We start from the raw sequence: 6,944 nt of genomic DNA, 5'->3' as shown, positions 1-6,944 counted from the left end.
CCCCCCGGCTCCGACGTTTCGGGCACCGGAAAGTTTTAACAGCACCGACGGCCTCGGCCCGGAGAAGGAGAGACCGGACAGCGCGGAGGTTGCGCGGGTGGGAGCGGACCGGGCCGGGCAGCATCCTGCCCTCCCGCGGGGTGCCGAGCGCGGCGGACAGAGGAGCCGGAGCCGGTCCCGGCCCGTCGGTGGGTCGCCCCGGCGGGGCTGGAGCCGTCCGTGCCCGGCGCTGCCCGGGACGGGGCCGCCGCGGAGTTACCGAGCGCCCGACTTTGTTCGGGGGGGGGGGGAACCTCTTTTCGTCCGCCCAGCGGGGACCGCCAGAACCCAAATTTTCTTCCTCTCCTTCTGTTTTTCTTGTTTGTATTTTTTTTTAATTTTTTTTTGGGTGGGGGGGGTATTGCTTTTGGCTCCCGGCGGGCCTGACACCAAGCTCCGGGATCGGATGGGAACCTGATTTTAACGAGCGAACCCCCCCCGCGGACAGAACCGCCTGTGCGCGGAGCTCCGCGCCGGACCCGTGTCCGTGTCCGTGTCCGTGTCCCCCCCCCGGCCCGGCGGGCTCCGGCGATCAGGGCCGGGACCGCGGCGCCACCTCTCGGCACGATAGCAATCCGCTCCGGTAGCAATTAACACCTTAAATTACAGTAATGGCAAGGTACTTATGCCTAATTCATTATATTTTAAATAATTAAGGGGGGGGGGGGGGATATGGCTGCAAATAAATATTTGCGAAGATGATGTTTGCCGCCGTGCTTTAAGAGGAATGCTGGTGGACCGTCGGGGGGCCTGGAAGGGCAGGGGGGGTAAAAAAAAAATCCGGGGGGCCGGTGTGATTTTGTTACCCGGCCCTGCCAGCCGAGGGACCGCGGGTAACCCCGGGATTTGTGTGACTGAGGGAGCGCCAGCTTGAAAAAGAAACTCTTACCGCCTGTTGTTTAGATTATTTCGGTTCATCTCTTTCTTCAGTAGGAAGAAAAAGGAGATGAACCTACTAAAAGAGCGTTTTTTAAACACACGCACCCCTCTTACTTTTCTAAAAAGTATTTGTTTTACATTTCATCCTGGAGTAAACGTTCGTTGGAAACTGCTTTGTCTCCTGTTTTTAACTTCGCAAATCTAAACCAGTGCATCAACTCTGTAAAACATGATTAATTCCATAGACAATACCAGCGGTGGGACTTCTCCCTCCCCCTCCACCAATGTAGCTGCTAATTGTACTTGAATTGTTTACTGCTGTATTGTTTTACAAGTGCCTGGAGAAAGATGCTTGATATTCCCACCAACAGCAGAACCATCCCAAGAGCAAACGCTTGGCAGATTTCGGCAAGGGTGTACACAGGCTACAACTACAGCTTGTTAGCTAACAAAAAAAAAAAAATTTACAAAGGTGATGACGCCTTTGTAATTATAGGTGTTACTTGTTTTAGAGTCAGAATGTTTTCCAAGCTACTCGAACGCCACACCTCCGACGTCCCAGGAGCCAGGCCTTGGAGTCCTTTCCCCTTTAGTCACCGGTTTATGAGGCTTTGCAGAGCCCAGCGCCAGGCTGCACGCCTGGTTCCCGGGACACTTTGCGCTCCAGCATAGGTGCAAAGCCCACGCAGGTCCGCGGCTACTATTCTACCTTTTACATCAGGCATGAAAAGTTCAGATGGATATACTACGTACTGCCCAAAACAGCTGGTGGACACATTAAAGAGAACTGTACCTTGGTTTCACAGCCTGGTTTTGTGATTTTCTGACTTTGTTTCGATAAACCCAACGTTCTCATGGTAGGTTCTCAGTAGAAGAGAACCCGCGAGTGCCCTCGCACCGCAGCTCGCGGCAAAACCCGTTCTGGGGAAGTCGGCGGTCGCTGCTCTTCACGTTCCCTCCGTGTGTAGAGTCGGGGCGAGTCAGATCAGTCTGGCGATAGATCCCCTGCGACGAGGCAGAAGATGCGGCTCTGCCCATCACGTCGTACGAGGCGAATAACGCCGGACGTTTCTTTTGCTCAGATAACTTTAAGGATGGGAAGGGTTGACCTGGCAACGAGGGGAAATTTTAAAAGGCATAAACATCCCATTTAGAGGCTGAGCCCAGCGCTATTGGCAACTCTCGCACCAACTTTAGCGGAAGCAGGGTCCGTTCTCCAGTTGGGGAAATCCCACGAAAAGATAAAAGTAATGTGACACAGCTAAGGTCTCGAGTTGGCTTGTCTGACAAAAGGAAATGTATAAAAAAGTCCTCCCAAATGAGGACTGTGACCAGACCAAAATAATCTCTAAAATGAAATATTGTTTTATATCATCTCTATGGAAAAAAAAAAAAGTTGGGGTGTTTATTTTTTTTTTTTCCAACATCCCAAACTCCAATGCCTGCTTTGCAAATGCGCTCAGACCCCTCGTCTGCTTTTGTTATTAGACTTTCTCGATTTCGCGGTGGAAGCCATGTCCCGGCCTGCGCCGAGAGGACGAGCTGGAGCAAAACCGAGGCTCCAGGTGTGGGGAGGAACGTGGTGCCTGCCAGGACAGGGCTGCCCCGTAGCCACCCCGAGGGCCGGTGCCGGGCTGGCCGCGGCAGAGGAGGCAATGACCAGCACGGACCGCTTACCACTGCTCCCAAAGAAGCCAAATCGCCGTCCTGCCCTGCGGCAGCGTGATCCGGGGAGGGCAGGCTGGAGGCTGGCTTCGCGCACAGGGCGGCGAGAGCCAGGCACAAAATAAACTGCGTTTTACTCCGCTGTGAGCCCAGGGGAGCTCCGCTGCGGTCGGAGTTGCTGTGGATTTGCATTGGTAGTGCAGAGGCGCGAGTTTCAGATTCACCCCGGACTTCTCCGGGTTCCTCGGTGGATGGGAAAGGCTCCCCAAATCCTTACCCGCGCTAATCCTCTTTACTCCTCGGTGTGTCCCTCCAACCGCCGCTGTATCAGAAGCCACCCAGAGATAACTTTTCTACAGCGCATTCCCATTTGTCCTGAGCTGCCAGCCAATACATATTTCCTTTTCCTGTGGGGGCAATGAATAGCCATTGTATTTGCATTGGACTATTAATCTGCCTGAATTTGGTAGAGATCCTTAAATGAATATTCATGGGAATTAATGTCATTTAATTCCTATTGCTTCCTGAATATAATTACATGCTGTACGTGAATTGGCAAACACCACAAGACATCCAATCTTGTTGAAAGTCTATGACCCATTAAACACCACAAGCCGGACACTCGTGCGGTACTGAAGATGCACAAGGCGCTACCAAGATGCAGCCCGACTTCGGGAGAGGAGATGGGCTGCAGAGGAAGCCCACAAAAGAGGGAGGATGTACGCTGTGGGAAGCAAACAATGCCTTTAGGGATGGAAAATATGATTAAAAAGGTATTTTAATACAAGCTCTTCCCCGGGTATTTGTCTACAGATAGGGACTACGCTAACGTTTGTATTCTCTTGCAAAAGAGCTTTGTTTTTTCCACTTTCTCACCCGTAGAAAAAACAGCTTTCAGGGCCTCCTACTCCTGACCTCTTTTGAGACCCAGCATCTTTTGGGAGACCTTCAGCACGTCCTACAAATGAGAAATGCCCAAGCCCAATCCTCCTTCCTCACAGCAGCCCGCCTGCCAAAGTTCACGCTGTTCCTCCAATAATACAGCAGTAATCAGCTCAGTATTGAAGCAAAACCCATCCCCGGCATCAGTGCTACCAACCCCTGTCGTAACATAACAAGGACTCTTCCCAAAATATTTGGGCTTGCCCTGTCACAGTGAGAGGCGTTCAAGTTCAGCGCTCTGTCAACAATGCCAGGTGTCTCCTGAACCTCCGGCGCCCGAGCCAAGAGGGAGAGCTCAGCAGCACAGGAATAATCATTATTCACATTACTAAAACATAACGGAATGTTTAAACAGATAACGTAACAAAATCCTTCACAGCAAAAAAAAAAAACAAAACAAACCCAAAACTGTTTATTATTTATCCCAGTCAGATAGAAAATGAACTCGATCTCCTGGAAAGCAAAAGCAAGGCTCCTTTTTTTTTATTTTTGCAACTGACAACCATGAAAAAAATATTCTATTGTGCCAGCTGTGCCCCTTCGAAGGGGCTGAGGTTCACTGCGGCTCTTGATAAACCAACTGGCAAATTTGGGGCAGGGGGGGAAGTGACTCAAAGCCAAACACAAACATCTAAGAAAAAAACCTGGTGAAACCAAAAATCCAAGAACAATTTCATTTTGAGTCAATCCAAAGATTTCATTTCAATTTTGATTTTTTGGGGGAATAAGAAAAGACACACACCCCCTTGCTTGAAAATAAAATTAAAGGACATTTTGAACACAAAGTAGTTTCAAAATGAAAAATCAAAGTGTTTCATGTCAGAAGTGTCAAAACTAACAGCTTCAGCATTTGTCAGAGCTTTTTTGAGTTTTTATAAATGACAAGTTTGGCATGTGTGCACAAACCGTTTTGGTGCTGCTGAATCTGCATTTTTGCATGCAAAAAAACTGGTCGGGCAAAATTTTCTGCGCAGAAGCCCTGTTTGCCGTTCCCTTTGTGCGGAGGCCAGCAGCGCTCTCCCCCGATGACACCTCTCGGCTCCTCTTCGGCTTATTAATATTTTACCGATTGGTTTTGCAGGACTTTGCAGGCCTGGTCTTTCCCAGAACTAGTTCCCTGGTTAGAGGGAGGAGGAGGTACAAAGGTTAGGAGAGACCGACTGTGCATCTCCGGCTTGATGTGCTGCTGTGTGACAGGCGGCCACGGAGCTATTCTAAGGTGACATTAGGTAATTTATTAGCCTGGTTCATTACAGCCTTAAAGTTGCAGGCTAAGCTCCCTTTCATCGGCTTGCTGCCTTCCCAAAGTGGGGGTTTTCAAAAGTGTTTTCTCTCGAGAAGTTCGGCAAGGCTTCGGTCAGGTTTACGCCTTACCTAGCAGGAGGGCAGGGGTAGAAATTGGAGTATATAGCACCTGAAATACGGCATTTAGCTTAAAATCTCTGAATTACATAAAATGCTACTGCTATAAAAATTTACCACAAAGCATTTACAATATTAGCAACTGAATATATTCTTGCTATGAAACCAGCAGCCATCCGGATTTTGAATGGCTGCTTCCAGCATCGCTGACTTTGCTGCGGGTTTGGGACAGCGCCTAGTCGCCAGGGAAGGCAACAAATAAGATTTTGCTGTAAGGCCCATAGGCCTGCATTCGCTTCTGCGGGTAACAGACACCTACCTGCCTTTTGCTACCAGATTTCTGTAACGTTTTCTACATCTCTCTGATGACAGCACCGCTTCTTGCTGTATCTTGACAACTTCTAATTAGCGCGGCCTCAGCATCTTTAAAGCTTCCGTAGAAAACCAACGTACTTCTCGAGAGCGAGAGAGCAAATTCAAAACACCGCCTCCTCCTCCGACTTCCAGGACAGCCTTTACTCCATCGGGGCTTCAAAACGCGGGTTGCACGTAGTCTGACTCTGCCGAAGGTCAGACCAGCTCCTTCCCTGCCCGGGTTGGAAGGCAGTAGTGGAAGCAAGCAGAGATGGAAACAGGTTTCTCGCATCTTGTTGGCATTTCTGGGACTGCTCAAACTCCTGCTGTGGAGCAGACACAGAAATCCCCGCGAGGACATGCCACGCTTTCAGCTTCTAGCGGGACAACCAGTCCCATCTCAGCAAGATGGTCTCCTCACTCCCTGCCCCACTCTCCCCACGAGTTGAGCATCTCCTATGAAGGAGACACAATAATTGCAACTTTCCCCATGAAGGATTTTCTGTTGATGCTGTCTCAAAAATGTATTGTGCTGAAATATTCTTTCTTCTTCATTTTTCCACTATTATGACTCTTTTTTAATCCAAAAGTCCAACATCAACAAAGATTAAAGCTTTTACTTTAGTTACATATCTATGAAAACAGCACTCTCCTGTGTCTTGGGAGATAAACACTACCAGATGCTCTAGTAAACACCAGAAAGAGGAGAGAAGGGAAAAAAACCAAAACAACCAACAAAAAAACCAAAAGAGTGATCAGGAGAAGGAAAGGCCTAAAAATAAGTTAGAAATAGCAGAAGAGCAGACCAGAAAAGTAAATTCCTGGTGGTTCTTCCTATGTGGCAGTGAAGAGGTTAAACCCCAGTACGCTGCCATCTCTAGACAGAATTGGTTGTTATTGCATTGATAAAACCCCGGGTTGTGTTTTCCTTGTCCATTTTGACCCGTATCTGACGTTAGCATTGCAAATGATGTCTGCTGCCATTCAACTAGTCAAAGTGAGCGGGCAGAAACAAGACAGAGAGCTTAGCAAAGACGATACTAATGGAAGGGGTGGGGAAAAGTCTGATTTACATGTAATTAATTATTATTTATGTAAAAACCATATCATTGTGGTGGTTCTTGACATCATTTAAAGCCTCTTTTCAAAAGAGGAGTCTCCCCCATTAGCGCACTAATCTTCTTTTCTGTGCTGCAAGTATGAATTGTGATATGACGGTAGCCGCCTTGGCCCATCACCACCACTCGCAGGGCTGACATTCGACTGCCCAAAAGAGCTAAGCAGAATAATCCTGCCTCCTCCTAAACAGGTGACTTTGCATCACCAGGGCCACGGGAAGCTAGCGAGTCATTTGGTGGGAAATCGTCAGACCTCAGGCCAATGTCATGCAGAAGACGACAGAGTTATGCATAGCCGTTGTGAAGAAGTTTCAGGTGAAATAAATGTATTTTCTTCCAAACTCATAAAATTATTAACTTATTTCATTTCAGCATCTTATCACAAAATAATTACCCAGCCCAGCCCCAAGGTATTTTGGCAGTGTTGTTCGAGACACTCTCCGGCACAGACAAAAGCTCCCGCGAGAAGACATCGATATTCTTCCTGTACAAATGAAACTGGTCCACAAAAATGAAGGGCACAGCTCCACCCCAGCTCTTTCAAAATTCAGCTGTCTCAGCCATAGCTCCAGTCCAGCTTCCAGG

This window comes from Haliaeetus leucocephalus, unplaced genomic scaffold, assembly GCF_000737465.1.
Source record: "Haliaeetus leucocephalus isolate CR32 unplaced genomic scaffold, Haliaeetus_leucocephalus-4.0 Scaffold2, whole genome shotgun sequence".
NCBI classification, from domain to species: Eukaryota; Metazoa; Chordata; class Aves; order Accipitriformes; family Accipitridae; genus Haliaeetus; species Haliaeetus leucocephalus.
Note: the sequence above shows the minus strand (reverse complement) of the source record.